Genomic DNA, 17,562 nt, shown 5'->3' with positions numbered 1-17,562 from the left:
AAAGAACTGATGTTTTCTCTATCTGGAACCCAGCCCCTCCTCCCTGATATACCTAGTTATCTCCTACTTATCATTGGGGGTTCAATTTAAATGACTCCTTCTCTAGGAAGTCCTTCTGGGATTACACAACTCTCATTGCCACCACTCAAGGTGAGCTAAATGTCCTTTCCTTGGGCTCCCATAAGCCTTTGTCATCAGCAGAACTGATCATCCTGTACACCTGCATTTCAGTTTTCACAGTATTGACCTTGAGATTCCTGAGGCCAGGGGTCTTGACCACAGTACCTAATGCAAAGGAGGTACTTAGGAAACACTTGCAGAATGAGGACTGAGCAGAATGTGCTCCAATATTCCCTGAGGAGGTTAAGTTTAATTTCTTTCACCTTGGTCTTTTGCTCTTGCTAGTATTGTTTTTCCTACCAAATCCCCGCTTTCGATATAATAGTACCAAGAAGGAAAAAAGAAAAAAAAAAAAAAAAAAAAAAAAAAAGGAGAAAAGATTTCATTGAACTGCAGCTTCCAGCTGGTTATCATTATTTAAATTTTGGCTTTATCTTTGTGGGCAACTGAAGCCTATGATTTAAGCTATCTCTAGCTATGCAAGGAGATCGGGTGCCCGCCCAAGCACTCATATTTCCAGAGTGCACTTTTCTGTGTCAATACACATTACTTGTCACATTGCAAAGAGTCTGAGGAGAAGTTTGATCTCTGCTGTTAGATTGTTGTCATGTGTCAAATCACACAGCCCAGGGGGAATGAGTACAATGAACAGGAAAAGCAGACACTGAGCCATCCTCCAACTGCGTGAAAGGTAAACACTGTTGCATAGACCAGGAAAAGAAAGGTCAAAAAACAATCTGAAGCCTCCCACACTGTAAGGTTTACTTTCATTTTCTTGCCACTGGAGCCTTACCTTTTACCAGGCTGGGCAAACACATTTTTCATCCACCTGACCTTCCAGCTGATTCTCCGACAAGAGGGGACGAGTTTGAGTAGATGGTCCCATCATCAGTAGGAGGGTGGCAGCAGCAATGCCTTCACATTGAAGCTGAGGAAACAAGACAGGCGTGGTGATTCTCCCAGCTCCCACCCACCGCCTCCCTTGAAAGGAAAGCTCAGAGAAAATGTGCAAATACAACTAGACTCCGGGAAGAAAAATCCACTTCAGAGAATCTGAGCTACCCAAGCAGGAAGGCTGGAATAATTGCTGCTGCTGGCGATAGTTTCTTTCGGCTAAAAAAGAATGGGTACAAGTTGTTCCATATTAAAGAAGGAATGGGCGCAAGTTAGCCTGCCTATTTCAAGACACCCACGCACTTGAAATAGTTTCCTAGAAAGGCAGATATAATTTAACTGGGTGTAGCTGAGCACACTGGCAAGGCATTTTTACGACACCTTCCAAATCCTCGATGGCTGATCTCGTGGTATGACAGCAGCACACCACATTCATTGCACCAGACAAGGATTAGGGGAGTAAAATTAGTCATGTATGTAAATTGTAATCACGTTGGACGGTTGTATGTGCTCATTTAGGCATTTTAACAGTATGCGATGCTATCCTCTCCGCAGGACTAATAAGCATTAGCCATAATGAGGTCAGTCAGTCAGCCAGGCATTCTCAGGGGATTTAATTGGGACATGGGTCTCTGCTGAAGTGAAAATTAATAACTTTTGTCAATGTTCTGGTGAAATGTTCTGTCTTATTAAACTATGAGGGTCAATTAGAAAGCATTATGTAATAAAGTCCCCAGCAGCAGAACTCAAATTGAGTTATACCACAGTCATTATTCCAGGGCGAATGCATTTGAAAATGGAAAACCAGAGCGCCATATGGAGGATTCGGGTCAGATTTACAAGCATCGCATGTTAAGGCTTCAACAAGAAGGAAACAATTAAACGTAATACTGAAATAAATCAGCGCGCCGGGCGTGCTGTGCAGGGCACGGAGCCCCGGGCCGGTGCAGCCCTGGAGCTGCGACACCGCGAAATGGCAGCAGAGGCTCAGGGCTTGTTCCGGCTACATCAGGCAGCGCCATCCCCGCAGATCTCTCTGAGCGCTTGTTTCAAATGTGGGGCACACCTGGAAGGTTCAGGCCTGCATACTGCCTCCTATAAATAACTCTTTATTGTGTGGCTATTAAGACGAGAGCTTGCTTTTATTAAAGTGCAAGTTATTGTGGTACTGCAAATTGAAGAATTTTAAAGTGCGCTAAACAGCCCCCGATAGTCCCCATTTGGTCATGTTTTATGGTACTTTATTTTTTTTAAAGAAATCACAATTCCCTCAAGAAGGAAGTCCAGAACGTTCCTGTCTGCTGGTTCACCCACTCACTGAGGACCCTATCTAATTCAGCCTTGGCCCTAGATCTACTTCGCCGGTGCACCACAAACACCTCCCCGTGGATGACTGAGCCAATCAGCATCCAGAACACTTCTGGCTTCAGCCAATCAGTGCTCAGAATCCTACGCCTTTTCCTTCCTCTCTGGCTGAGCTCCTGAAGACAGGTATTCTGGTCGCCATAGGGCGGGAAACTTCTAAGGTACTTGAAATAAGCAATATGTCATTAGAGAAATAGAATATTTAGGGCAAGGCTGAGTTCTGACATCACAATGTTAAGACTTTGGGGGGGGTGGCGAGGGGGATTGGGAGGAGTGAAGGGGCGCTGGTGGGGACAAGGTCTCTAGCCTACAAGTGGGGGCAGGAGCAGGGCTATCCCTTCTCCTCTGGAAGCCTGGGGAGGGTGGTTCTTGTCTGCTCCACTCTGCAAACTAAACAAGTTTTTAAAGATGCTCTGCAGATAAAACAATTAGGAAATGGGAGGGAGGGGGGGAGGATGGAGGAAAGAGAATAAGATACAAAGGGGATCTCTACTGTCCTGTTACCAGAGGACTACAATTTTTTATCTGCCAAGCCTAGTCTTTTCTGAACTTTCACTTCCCTAGTGTAGCGAGCTGAGGTTTGATTATTTCCCCTCTGATGCCTGAAGTTGATTATGTTTCTCATTAAAAGCAAATTGTAACAGTGCCACTTTCTTAGTTCCAAACCATCATGGAAGCCAGTCCGTTCTCTCTCCCTCATCTCCATGGCTGCCGCTGTAATCTGAGCCCCTGACCGCCTCACCAGGGCCCCTTTCCACTCTGGCCCCCTCCCACCCACTTTCTTCACACCACGGTAATTTTTTAGAAACACAGATAGGGTCGAGCCATTCCTTTGTTTCAAAACCTTTTGGACACAGAATAAAATCCAAAACCCTTACCACAGCCCACAGAGCTACTCCCAGTTGTGTCCAGGCTTCACCTGCAGCCACATTTCCTCTCATTCTGCTCCTACAGGTTCTGGAACACATGAATTTCTTGCCCTACTTGGGGTTTTTGCATGTGCAGTTCCCCTAGTATGGAATTTTCTTCCTCCTAACTTGGTGGCTGGTTCCTCTTAAGCTTAAACATCATGCTTTGGGAGGCCTTTCCCAAACGATTCTATCTAAAGTAGCTCCATCAGAACGCTGTATTCTCACACCATGTGTTCCCCAGTGAGTACTTACCATAGTTTGTAATGTGAAAAACAACTTGTTTTGGCTTATTCCTTTTTCTCTGACACCCGAGTCTAGGTTCTGTGATGGCCAAGACCAGATCTGTTTTATTTCCCATTGCATCTTCAGCAGTGGGGGCAACTGGCAGGTGCTCACTATATGTTAACTGAGTAAATAACTCATTGAATTAAAGGGTTGCCTTGGAGGGTATCCTGTAGTTTGTCCAACTCTTTCATTTTATAGAAACAGTGTTTCTGAGGATTGTGATATGAAATGCACAAAGAAAATTTTGGGAGAGTTGGGACCAGTACCTGATCTACCCCCAAAATGTTTATTTCTTTTGCCAGATCACCCAGTCCTATTAAACACACCTTATCTTTGTCCCAGTTTACCTAAACACCGACCTGAATCCTATGGTGAACACATGTTTAAAACCAATTTAAAAAGTAAAGTTGCTCCATCAGTAAGAGATTAGATGATTGGCTTCTGGTATATCTATATAATGGAATGAGAATGAATGAACCAAAGCTGTAGACCTAAAAATGGTTGAGTCACAAACACATAATGCTGAATAAAAACAAGTTACAAAACAGTATGTACATTGTGATAGCCTTACATAGAGTTCAAAAAATAAGCAAAACTAAATAGTGTGTGGTTAGTGGATATATGGTCAAACTCTAATGAAAAAAAGTAGGAATGAGGATTTTTTTTTTAATGATAAAAGCAACATTCAGGTAGTGGTTACTTTCCAAGTGTAGAGGGAGGTAGGAAGGGAAGGCGCCAACATAAGGAAGAGCATAGGGGAGTTCCTGTTGCAACTCAGAGGTAACCAACCAGACTAGTGTCCATGAGGATGCAGGTTTGATCCCTGACCTTGCTCAGTGGGTTAGGATTTGGAGTTGCTGTGAGCTGTGGTATAGGTTGGAGAAGCGGCTCGAATCTGACGTAGCTCTGGCATAGGCCAGCAGCTACAGCTCTGATTTGACCCCTAGCCTGGAAACTTCCATATGCCACACTTGTGGCCCTAAAAAAAAAAAAAAAAAAAAAAAAAAAGGAAGAGCGCGGGGAGGGAGTGGGGAGGTGATAACATTATCTTTAGTTGGGTAGCAGCTTCTTGATTATCCATTTCCTTTTTTTTTTTTTTTCTCTTTTGCCACACCACAGTAGATGGAAATTCCTAGGCCAGGGATCTAATCCGTGCTGCAATTGTGGCCTGCACCACAGCCGAGGCAATGCTGGATCCTTAGCCTACTGCACCACAAGGGAACTTGCTCCATTTATTTCTTATGCTTAATAATTTTGTAAGTTTTTATGTATAAAAATCGAAAATTTTTAAAAAATTAAAATTGACATTATTTTGCCCTTGCCGAACCATAGCTCGTCTCAGAAGGAAAAGGATCTTCCTCCTTCTTCACTAATGCCTCAGAGAGCTTGCTCCAGCCACACACACTCATTTAAGGCCAACAGGCTAGATTCCTTGGCGCCTGTTCCTGAGCCAGGTCAGCACTACAAAAACATGCAGTAATGTGCAGACTGTTTGGAAGATGACTTTGGAGGTTACTACCCAATGGGGTAGAGCCTTTGAGCAAAAGTAACCTTCTTTTTTGTCCTCCTACAATTCACAAACTCTTCCTTCCTTACTGTCCTCAGGGCTTTTGCACCTTTTCTGTCACCTTTCTACTATGCAAACACTCCTGGGAGTATATACATCAAAACCTGTGCCTTAATGATCTTCACTGATGCTGAGTGCATGGAATGCAGGGGAGGAGCATGGCAAAGGTGAAGGAGATGAGAGTACCAAAGGCGAGTCAGACCATCATCACCTTGGTCCAAACAGCCTTGCCTGGTTTTTCTGCACAACCTCATGATTTCACATTCTCCATCTCTGTTTTGTGCTCTGGACTTGTTACTGGCACAGAATGCCCCCAGAGAGCCAATCAGTGTGCCCCTGGTGACGTTGCCACATGCTGAGATTAGCCTCCTTGAGCAATTCCTCTTTCTAATGTTAGTGGAGGGGGTTCCCACCATAAGGGTTTCTGGTTCATTTGTGTTACTGGGTCTCCCAGGGCCACACTTCTGTTTTGAGGGCGAATTTTGGCATCAGGCTCCTTCTGACATGTCAGGCTTGTTCTGTTGCTTCACTTTGATTATTTATGAGAAGCTGGTATTTTCTCCCTAACAAAGACAATGGGAAATTTCAAAACCTAAAAATTGTCAAGCTATCGGGGTAGTGGTGGGAAAATAGAAATTGCAAAGTATTTCTCAACAGTTTAAGTAACTGGCCTTCCATACTTTTTCCCAAGAGTAATTACAAAGATTAAATGCCACTTGGCTTTTGGAATCTTTTTGCTGAAAAGTATGAAACTATTCCAGGGAGATTCTGGACAGAGCGTCCCCATCACCACGCACTCTGATAGGAAAATACAATCTACTTGCACTTTCTTCCATTGGGTAGTGAACACATTGAAGGAGTAAATGAATGAGAAAACCACTCCGATACACCCACACAGTGCCACAGATAGTCACGCCTCCTTGTTTGAGGCCTGATTGTCTCTTTATCTGAAAAATGTGGGTTTTCTTCTCTGATTATAAGATTGATAGATGTTAATTTTAAAATGCTTAGAAAATACAGAAAAGCATAAAAAAGAAAACAGAGGGGTCCCTGCTGTGGTGCTGTGGGTTAAGAATCCGACTGCAGGGCTTGGGTTGCTGCAGAGGTGCCGCTTTGATCCCTGGCCCAGCATACTGCTACATAGGTTGCAGCTGCAGCTCAGATTCAATCCCTGGCCTTGGAACTTCCATATGCCGTGGGCGAGGCCTTAAAAAACAAAAAGAAACAGAAAAAGAAAATAGAAGCATCCATATCCTACCTCACAGAAAGATCTAACATTGACGTTTTATTTCACTAGTATTTTTCTGAACATGTAAATATTCCATGGCTGAGCTTGCTGTGTATGCTGTTGATATCTGTCAGAATTCTAAGATGACTCCCCAGTGCCCTCCACCCTTGATTAATCTCTTCCTCCTTGAGTATGGGCAGGAGGGACCTATGAGTATGACGGGATATCACTCCCATGACTAGGTCAAGTTACGGTGGACTTAAGGAAAGGAGATGATCCCGGATGGGTCTGATCCAGTCAGATGAACCTTAGAAGAGCCTGGGCTTTTCCTGGAGATAGAGATATGAACCATGAGAGAGATTTGAAGCAAGAGGGGCTTTCTCTTGGTGGCTTTGAAGATAGCGAGGACCCCCAAGGCAAGGAATTCTGGAATGTTCCAGAAGTTAAGAGCAGTCCCCACTGATGTTCAATAAAGAGACAGGGACCTTGGGTCCTACAACCACAAGGAACTAGATTCTGCAGACAAGTCAAATGAGTTTGAAAGAAGACACCAGCTCCAGCTGAGAACTCAGCTTGGCTGACATTAATTTTAGTCTTGAAATCCTGAACTTACAGAACCACAAAGTAGTAAATGGGTATGGGTTTAAGTGGCTGCGTTTGTGGTGATTTGCTCTGGAGCAATAGAAAAATAACAGAATATTCTACTTTTTCATTTACATTCGACTCAAACCTTTTCTCCTATTGTTAATGTGGATTTTCATGTCTTCACCTTGTGTGTATGGATCAAAATTGATGTTAAGCAGACTGTATTATTTAGAATTTAGGTGTTGCCATTAGAGGTGCTAGAGATTTGTTATTTAAAAATTAAGTGCCATCTTCTTGTTTTGTGTCTCTGCTTTTTTTGATCACATGAAAGAAAAATGAAATATCTTTCCCTCAATATCTTCTGGGCTCTACGACCTCCAAGAGAGAAAGAAAACGAGACAGAGAGACAGATGGGAACAAGGTATGTGTAAAGGGTTCTCTTTGTTCCCAAATGGAAAGTAGAGACTTTAGGGGAGAGTGTGGACCTTTGTGTTTCAAAGGTGGAGGCCCTGAGCATCTGTAATCTACACTGTCCAAGGGGAAGGCTGAAGCATGGGAGCTGCAGAGATGGGAAAAAGACTGGCTCATCCCTGGTTAATGGCTCCCCATGACTGGGAGGAGAAATGAGAGTTGGACTTTGATCCATTGTAAAGCTCTGGTCCCGTCTAAGCCTAGTGCTCTGGGTGACCTCCAGGTGGGCCTACTGTGTGACCATCTGTGGGACTGAGGAGGCTCTGCCAAGGTCCTTAAACCCAGCTCTAGGTGAAGGAATTGAGAGCTCTTCTCCTCACCCTTGGCTACCATTGTCTTCAACCAGATTTAATTTCACTTTAAAAAATAAATATGGTATTTCCTGCTTTTTTGAGATGTGGGGCATTACCACCTGTTATGTAAATAGGACTGTGATAAATAGTCCTACATGAATATGTATCTGTGTTTGTTACTATTTTTTTTGAATAAATTTCTAGAAATAGGTCAAAGGATATAAGCATTTTAAGGTCCTCTCTATAAATTATCAAATTAGCAGTTTTTTAGATTTCTCAAGCTAAAGTATATAGAAGACACTAGATGCATAATAAATTCTTTGGATGATTTCACTGCCCAGAATCACCCCAGTGTACCAAGCACAAAAGAGTCAAGGCCCTCTGGAGCAAGCCTGGGCACTGTGTACTTCCTTCTGGGAAAGGCAGTGTGCAGCCTGGCTATGTAACAACCAGGACAGGCCTGGCCTGATACATACTTGTCTATACCAGTCACTGGCTGTGTGACCTAACGTATGCATTTCCTGGGGCTGCGTAACAAAGTGCCACAACTGAATAACATAAAAATATAAATTTATTTATTTATTTTTGGGAGTTTTGTTTGGTTGGTCTTTTCAGAATCTTTTCCCATATAGGTTATCACAGAATATTGGGTAGAGTTTCCTGTGTTCCACAGCAGGTCCCCTTTGGCCATCCATTCTGTATACAGTAGTGTGCACATGCCAATCCCAAACCCCCAATCCATCCTTCCCACCACCACCTTCTCCCATTGGAAAGCATAAGTTTGTTTTTGAAGGCTGTGAGTCTCTTTCTGTTATGTAAATAAGTTCATTTGTATCATTTTTTAGATTCTATATATAAGTGATATCATATGACATTTGCCTTTGAATTACTTAGTATAATAATCTCTGGTTGCATCCATGTTGCTGCAAATGACATTATTTTATTCCTTCTGTGGCTGAGTAATATCCCATTGTATCTATGCACCACATCCTTATCCATTCCTCTGTCAGTGTACATTTAGGTTGCTTCCATGTCTTGGCTATTGTAAGTGGTGCTGCAATGAACACTGGGGTGCCCCTATCTTTTCGAATTATAGTTTTCTCTGGATATATGGCCAGGAGTGGGATTGCTTGATCGTATGTTAGTTGCGTTTTAGTTCTATCTGTTTTTGTGGTTTCCTACTAGTATTTGGCTTACTTTTGGTTGTTGGGGAAGGAAATGTGGGGACAGGTGAAAAGTCATTGTGGTGACATTTTTTGATATTTATTAGACACAGTACATCCTTCCTGAGACACATTATTATTAAATATTTAAAAAGTTGTACTATTTTATATACTGAATATTTTTATTGGGTGTTCAAAGGGTACACAATTGTCTGCTTACTCATTTTTAAAAATCAAAGAAATGAGCAAAAACAACAAAAAGTTTGAGGGAGTTCCCACTGTGGCTCAGCAGTAATGAACCCAACTAGTATCCATGAGGATATGGGTTCAATCCCTGACCTTGCTCAGTGGGTTAAAGATCCAGCATTGCTGTGAGCTGTGGTGTAGGCTGAAGATGTGGCTCAGTTCCTGTGTTGCTCTGTCTGTGAGAAGGCCAGAAGTACAGCTCCAATTCAGCCCCTAGCCTGGAAACTTCCATATGCCATGAGTGTGGCCCTAAAAATAAATAAATAAATAAATAAATAAATAAATAAATAAAAAAAACCTCCGTACTATTTTCCATAGTAATTGTACCAATTTATATCCCCACCACAGTGTAAGAGGGTTACCTTTTGCCCTCTCCAGCATTTATTATTTGTAGACGTTTTGATGATGGCCATGGTGACTGGCCTGAGGCAATACCTCATTGTAGTTTTTATTTGCATTTCTCTAATAATTAGTGATCTTGAGCATCTTTTCATGTGCTTTTTGGCCATCTCTCTGTTTTCTTTGGAGGGATGTCTGTTTAAATTTTCTGACCATTTTTTAATTGCGATTTTTTTTTTCTTTAAAGCTGTATGAGATGTTTGTATATTTTGGAGATTAATCCCTTGTTGGTTACTTCATTTGCAAAGATTTTTTTCCATTCTGTAGGGTTGTCTTTTTGTTTTATTTATGGTTTCCTTTGCTGTGCAAAAACTTTTAGGTTTAATTAGGTCCTGTTTGTTTATTTTTGTTTTTATTTTCATTACTATAAGAGGTGGCTCAAGCAAGATGTTACTGCGATTTATGCCAGAGAGTGTTCTGCCTACCTTTTCCTCTAAAAGTTTTATAGTATCCAGTCTTATGTTTAATCCACTTTGAGTTTATTTTTGTGTATGATGTTAAAAATTGTTCCAATTTCATTTTTTTTTTTTACATGTAGCTGTCCAGTTTTCTCAGCATTTGTTGAAGAAACTGTCTTTCCGCCATTGTATATTCTTATCTCCTTTGTTGTAGATTAGTTGACCATAGGTGTGTGTGTTTATTTCTGGGCTTTCGATCCTGGCCCATTGATATATATTTCTGTTCTTGTGCCAGTACCATACTTCCTTGATCATTATAGCTTTGTAATGTAGTCTGAAGTCAGCCAGCCTGATTCCTCCAGCTCTGTTTCTCTTTCTCAAGTTTACTTTGGCTATTCAGGGACTTTTGTATTTCCATACAAATTAAGAAGTTTTTTATTCTAGTTCTTTGAGAAATGCCGAAGTAATTTGATAGTGATTGCATTGAATATATAGATTCCCTTGAGTAGTCAGTTTAACATTATTAATTCTTCTGATCCAAGGCATGGTATATCTTTCTGTGTCATCTTTGATTTCTTTCAACACCATCTTATAGTTTTCAGAGTACAGGTCTTTTGCCTCCTTAGGTAGGTTTATTCCTGGGTATTTTATTCTTTTTGATATGATGGAGAATGGGATTGTTTCCTTATTTTCTCTTTCTGATATCTCATTGTTAGTACATTTAAGTGCAATTCCTTGTATTAATTCTGTATCCTGCAACTTGACTAAATTCATTGATGAGCCCTAATAGTTTTCTAATAGCATATTCAGAAGGTATAATGGCAACATTATAGTGTCATGTGATCTGCAAACAGTAACAGTTTTATTTCTTCTTTTCCAATTTGGATTCCTTTTATTTCTTTATCTTCTCTGATTGCCATGGCTAGGAATTCCAAAATTATGTTAAATAAAAGTGGTGAGGGTGGGCATCCTTGTCTTGTTCTTGATCTTAGTGGAAATTTTTTCATCTTTTCACCATTGAGAATGATGTTAGTTGTGGATTTGTCATTTATGGTCTTTATTATGTCAAGGTAGGTTCTGGAGGGTTTTTTTTTTTATCATAAATTAATGTTGGATTTTGTCCAAAGCTTTTTCAGCCATCTATTGAGAAGATCATATGGTTTTTATTTTTAAATTTGTTAATGTGGTGTATCACACTGATCGATTTGTGGATATTGAACAATCCTTGCATCTGTGGCATAAATCCCAGTTGCTCATGGTATATGATCCTTTTAATGTATTGTTTTATTCAGTTTTCTAGTATTTTGCTGAGGATTTTTGTGTTTATATTCTTCAGTGATATTGGTCTGTAATTTTTTGTGGTATCTATGTTTGGATTTGGTATTAGGGTTTTGGGATCTCATAGAATGAGTTTGGTATTGTTCCTTCTGCAATTTTTTGAAAGAGTTTCAGAAGGATAAGTGTTAACTCTTCTCTCAATGTTTGATAGAATTCACCTATGAAACCATCTGGTCCTGGACTCTTGATTATTGTGAGTTTTTCATCACAGTTTCAGTTTTGGTACTTGTGATTGATCTGTTCATATTTTCTATTTTCTTCTTTGGCTAGTCTTAGAGGATTGTACCTTTCTAAGTATTTGTCCATTTCTTCAAAGTTGTCTATTTAATTGGTATATGGTTGCTTATTTTAGTCTCTTAGGACCCTTTGTAGTTCCTTAGTATCAGTTGTAACTTCTTTTTCAGTTCTAATTTTATTGATTTGAGCTCTCTCCCTTTTTTTTTTCTTGATGAGTCCGGCCAGAGGTTTATCAATTTTGATGATGTTTTCAAAAACACAGCTTTTAGTTTCATTGATCATTTCTATTGTTTTCTTCATCTATGTCAATATTTTCTTCTCTGATTTTTATTATTTCTTTCCTTTTATGAACTTCAGGCTTTGTTTATTCTTCTTTCTCTAGTTGCTTTAGGCGTTAGGTTGTTTATTTGAGATTTTTCTTGTTTCTTGATTTAAACTGATATTGATATAAACTTCTCTCTAGAACTGCTTTTGCTGTGTCCCATAGGTTTTTTTTTTTTTTTTTTGGAATATAATTAGAAAGTTGTGTTAATTTCAGGTATACAGCAAAGTAAATCAGCTACACATATATACATTCCTTTTCAGATTCTTTTTCCATATAGGTTATTACACATTATTGAATAAAATTCCCTGTGCTATGCAGTAGGTCCTTGTTACCTGTGTATTTTATATATGAGTGTGTATATATCAGTCCCAACACTAATTTATCACTCTCCCCCATAGGTTTTGGATGGTTGTTTTCATTTTCATTTGATCCTAGGTATTTGTTTTTTAAAAATGTCCTTTTGATTTCTTCATTGATCCACTGGTTGTTTAGTAGCATATTGTTTAGTCTCCACATGTTTGTGTTTTTTTGCAGTGTTTTTCCTTGTAGTTGATTTCTAGCCCTATAGCTTTGTGGTCAGTAGATGCTCAGTATGATTTCAATATTCACAAAACCAAGACTTGTTTTGTGACCTAGCATGTGATCTGTCCTGGAGAATCTTTCAAGTGTGCTTGAGAAGAATATGTATTCTGCTGCTTTGGGGTGGAATGTTCTAAAACAATTAAGTCCATCTGGACTAATGTGTTATTTAAGGCCTGTGTTTCATTATTAACTTTCTTTCTGGATGATCTGTCCATTGCTGTAAGTGGTGTGTTAAAGTCACCCACTATTATTGTGTTGTTGTCAGTTTCTCTCTTTATGGCTGTTAGCAGTTGCCTTATATATTGAGGTACACCCATGTTGCATGAATATATATTTACAGTTGTTATATCTTCTTCATGAATTCATCCTTTGATCATTATGTAGTGTCCTTTTTGGTCTCTTGTAACTATCTTTATTTTAAATTCGATTTTGTCTGATTTGAGTATTGCTACTCCAGCTTTCTTTTAATTTCCATTTGCCTGGAATACTTTTTTCCATTCTCTCACTTTCAGTCTGTATGTGTCCCTAGATGTGAGGTGGGCCCCTTGTATATAGTGTGTGTATATATATATATATATATATATATCTTGTTTTTGTATCTATTCAGCCAATCTGTGTTTTTTGGTTGGAGCATTTAATCTATTTACATTTAAAGTAATTGTTGATATATATGTTCTTATTAACATTTTTTTAATTGTTTTGGATTTGTTTTTGTTAGCATTTTTTTCTTCCTTTCCTCTTTTGTTCTCTTGGGATTTGATGACTACCTTTAATTTTGTGTTTTTATTACCTTTTCTTGTTTGCATATGTATCTGTTGTAGACTTTTGGTTTGTAGTTACTATGAAGTTTTGATATAGCAGTCTATATATACACAAGATTGTTTTAAGTTGCGGATCTCTTCATTTCAAATGTCTTTCCAATATCCTACTTTCATGTTTTCCTCTCCTCATGACTGCTGGTTTTGATATCATATATGTGTGTGTAAGATTTCCTACCTTTACTATATTTTGCCTTTACCAGTGAGGCTTCTCATTTGTAAATTTCTTTCTTTTTTTTTTTTTTTTTAACTTTGGTGTTTTCTTTTATGCCTAGGGAAATTCTATTAGCGTTTGTTGTAAAGCTGGTTTGGTGGTGCTGAATTCTCTTAGCTTTGGCTTACCTGTAAAGCTTTTGATTACTCTGTCAAATCTGAACAGAAGCCTTGCTGGGTAGTGTATTGATTGTAGGTTTTTCCCTTTCATCACATTAAATATATTGGCCACTTCCTTCTGGCCTGTAAGAGTTTCTGCTGAAAAAGCAGCTAATAGCCTTAGGGGAGGGGAGTTCCCTTGTATGTTATTCATTGCCTTTCCCTGGCTGCTTCCAATATTTTCCCTGTCTTTAATTTTGCTCAAATAATATGTGTCTTGGTATATTCCTTCTTAGGTTTATCCTGTATGATACGTCTGTGCTTCCTAGAATTGAGTGTTTCCTTTCCCATGTTAGAGAAGTTTTTGGCTATTATCTCTTGAAGTATTTTCTCTGGTTCTTTCTCTCTCTCTTCTCCTTCTGAGACCCTTGTAATGTGAATGTTGGTGCATTTGTTGTACCAGAGGTCTCTTAGACGGTCCTCACTTCTTTTCATTCTTCTTTCCTTATTCTGTTCCACATCAGTGATTTCCACCTGACTGTCTTCTATCTCACTTATTCATTTTTCTGCTTCATGTGCTCTTCTATTGATTCCTTCTAGCATATTTTTTCATTTCAGTTATTATTCATCTCTTTTTCAAATCTTCTCTTTCTTTGTTAAACAGTTCTTGTAATTTCTTGGTCTTTGCTTCCATTTGTTTCCAAGATCTTGGATCATCTTTCCTGTCATCATGTAGGTTTTCATGTAGGCTGCCTATCTCCACTTCTCTTAGTTGCTGTTCTGGGGGTTTTGTCTTATTCCTTTGGAGTGTATTTCTCTGCTGTTTCACTTTGTCTATCTTTGTGTTCTCCTTTATGTAGGCTACAAGGTTGTAATTCCTCTTGCTTCTGGTGACTGCCCTCAGAGGGTGAAGTTGACCCAGGGGCTTTTGACAGCTTCATGCTGTCAGGGACTGGTGCCTACCCACTCACCAGTGGGTAGAGCTGTAACTCATCCTTCTTGTAATCAGAGCCATATTGAGGGGTGTGATTAGAGGTGGCTGTATGCCTAGGAAGACTTTAGGGAGCCTCTCTGCTGCTGGGTGGGTCTCTGTTCCCACCTTGCTGGTTATTTGGCCTTGAGCTTTTCAACACTCATGACTGTAGGCTGTTGTTGGGTGGGGCCAGATTTTTCCAAGACGGCAGCCTCCAGGCAAGCTCACACCAATGATTAAGCCCTGGGACCTCCACCTCCAGTTTCCTTCCTCCACAGTGAGCCACAGCCAACCCCTGCCTCCCTGGGAGACCCTCCAATGCCTGTTGGTAGGTCTGGCCAAGATTCTTATGGAGTCCCTACTCTGCCCTGGGACCAGGGCATGTGAAATCATGTATGCACCCTCCAAGAGTGGAGTCTCTTTTTCCCACAGTCCTGTGGAGCTCCTGCATTTAAGCCCTGCTGGTCTTCAGTGTTCTGGGTGCTTCTCTTTCCAGCACAGACCCCAAGCTGGGGAACCTGATGTAGGCTTTGGAACTCTCATTTCTGTGGGAGATCCCCAGCAGTATAGTTATTTTCCAGTTAGTGGATCACCCACTTATCGGGTATGGGATTTGCTTATATCTCATGAGTACACCTCCTACCATCTCATTGTGGCTTCTTCCTTGTCTTTTGAGTATAGGATGTCTTTTTTGGTACTTTCCAGTTTTGTCAGTGGTTGCTCTGCAGTTGTGATTTCAGTGTTCTCATGAGAGGAGGCAAGCTCAAGTCCTTCTATACTTACATCTTGTCTCTAATCCCATAAAGTGATCGTGTCACAGTTATGGAAGCTATAATTCTGAGACCAAGGGTCAGCAGGGTTGGTTCTTTTTCGAGCTGTGAGGGAACAATCTATCCAGGCCTCTTTCCCAGCTTCTAGTGGTTTACTGGCAATCATTGGCTTTCCTTGTCTCGTAGACTTCTGTTTTCTCATAGTCTTCCCTCCAATCTAAATCCCCATTTTTTTTTTTTTTTAAAGAATGCAGGTCCTATGACCTCATCTGAACTTGAGCACCTGCAAAATATCCATGTGAGGTCACATTCACAGGTCCGGAGGGTTAGGATGTCAGCATATTTTGTAGGGGGACACAGTTCAACCTATAATACTTTGTATAGTCACATACACTCTCTGGGGCTCTGTTTCTGATCAGTAAAACAAGGATGCTGTCTCCCTCTGTATAGTGAGGATTAGACTTACATGATAAACGGGAGGATAGATAAGTGATCGAGCACTTACCCAATGTGTGGCACATGGTACTTGCTTAATAACTATTGGTTAAGTTATCAAGTGAAATCATTGCTCTCATTATTGCAGTGTACTCACATGGATATACTGAAACCCACACTCAATTGGGTGGAGATGTGTGTTTGTGTGGCCACTCCGGTGCCCCTAGAGAGAAGATGCCATCTTACTCTTCAAGTGTCTGGTGCCTCTTCCTCACCCAGTCTTTACAGGCTGGTTGTTAGCCAGACACAGACCTTGCCTCTTCCACAAAGCCCACTTTGGAGACTGGCGCCTGCCTTCTGCTGCTTGTTTGTTGTCTGAAAAGTGCTGATGCCTCTCCTCATCTACAGTGCCAGGATTCTGTGCCAAAGCTGCCCACATGCTCGTGGCTGTCCCCACATGTGAGGGTTTCAGAAGGTGGACCTGGCACCAAACATAGTAGAAGAGGCCCTTACAGCACACACACACCTGCACATACACAGAGCTGAGACCCCAATCAGTACCTAAAGCAACTTTTAAAAGGAATAAAAATTGTTCAATCTCTTTGATGATATTCAAAGTGTCATTTTTAATATATGAGAAAGCTCATTCTAAATTCTGAACACATCTGGTGTCACCAACTCTTTCCCCTGTCTCTAAACCCTCTTAATTCCATAATTTAGAAGGTCTTAAGACACAGAAGGATCTCACTGCAGCATAATTGGGCATCCTGAACACTCCAAGTTGGAGTCGATGCCCCATCTCAGCTGGGAAACTTTTTCACTGAGTCAGAGAGGAAAGGCTTGGAGAAGGGGGTGGGCATAGACAGTAGTCTGCCTTTGATGGGAGAGCAGAGCTGCCTGCAGGAAAATGTTTGCTATTCATTTTGCCCTGACACTGCAGGAGAGGAGCACAATTTCTTTTGTGATTGGAGGTAATGTAATCTACAAGAAAATCAATGTGGGCTGACAGGAGAATCGCCCAACTGATCTGCAGACCAGAGACACTGAATCACAGCAGGCTGCAGGCGCATGTCAGCCAGGCACCACCCGCTACTGCCTCTGGGAGTGTGAGGTTTTTGGAACACTCACACCCTGGGGTGCTCCTGACTCTGCCGCTAGGCTGTCAGCCCAGCTGGCTGGACTACTAGTAGCTGAGTGACAAAGCACTCAGTTGGGGGGACAGTGTTAGGGGGCCAAAGGGCCACAGCATGCCTGGAGGGTTCTTGAGAGGAGGGAGCTAGACACCCAGAGAGAGATCCTGACATTATAACAAAAAGACAGGGGAGACAGACAGATAGACACACACACACACACAACCTCAGTTTTAAATGATCTACACGAGCCTCTATTACTACTTTTTCAGTTAAAGAATTCAGACTGTGTACCTCCATCCCCAAATAGGTATTACTCTAGTAATCAAGAGAGAAAATGCAAAAATAAATAAATCAGAGGAACCTAACAAAAAATTACTCTTGCCACCCCCAAAAACATCTGCACATCTGCCAGGTCTTCTCATGGCCTGGTTCAGCTGACCTCAGCACCCGCAGCCACCAAGGCATCCATAGCAGCATAGTTAGCAGGTATCCCCCCAGTATGGCTGTGAATTGCTGCCTACTATTTGGAGACATAAATCAGGATAATATGCTCATGCTGTCCCCTCCCCATCTGTCCCCTTTACCTGCATCATAACCTCTGACAGCCTCCTTGCCCCTGGATGTTTGCTTTAAGGCATTATCAACAATCCCCCTTTGTGGGAGATGGGTATTTTCCTAGAATCCATGTAGTTCAAACACACATGTAGTGTACTG

At 40.9% G+C, this 17,562-nt stretch overlaps 1 long non-coding RNA gene across 3 annotated transcripts in view; it reads left to right on the top strand.

Annotated features, from left to right (window-relative positions):
- The window catches only part of LOC110255488, a 46,390-nt gene extending 30,082 nt beyond the window's left edge, over positions 1-16,308 (top strand). For 2 of the 3 annotated variants that reach the window (XR_002335869.1, XR_002335870.1), the window contains exons 4-6: positions 2,271-2,540; positions 7,287-7,376; positions 15,864-16,308. This is a non-coding gene — a long non-coding RNA (uncharacterized LOC110255488). The remainder of the gene's footprint in view (positions 1-2,270; positions 2,541-7,286; positions 7,377-15,863) is intronic. The other variant, XR_002335871.1, reaches the window with a different exon arrangement.

The sequence above is a fragment of the Sus scrofa genome, chromosome 1, assembly GCF_000003025.6.
Source record: "Sus scrofa isolate TJ Tabasco breed Duroc chromosome 1, Sscrofa11.1, whole genome shotgun sequence".
NCBI classification, from domain to species: Eukaryota; Metazoa; Chordata; class Mammalia; order Artiodactyla; family Suidae; genus Sus; species Sus scrofa.
Note: the sequence above shows the minus strand (reverse complement) of the source record. Positions and strands in the feature narration are given on the sequence as shown.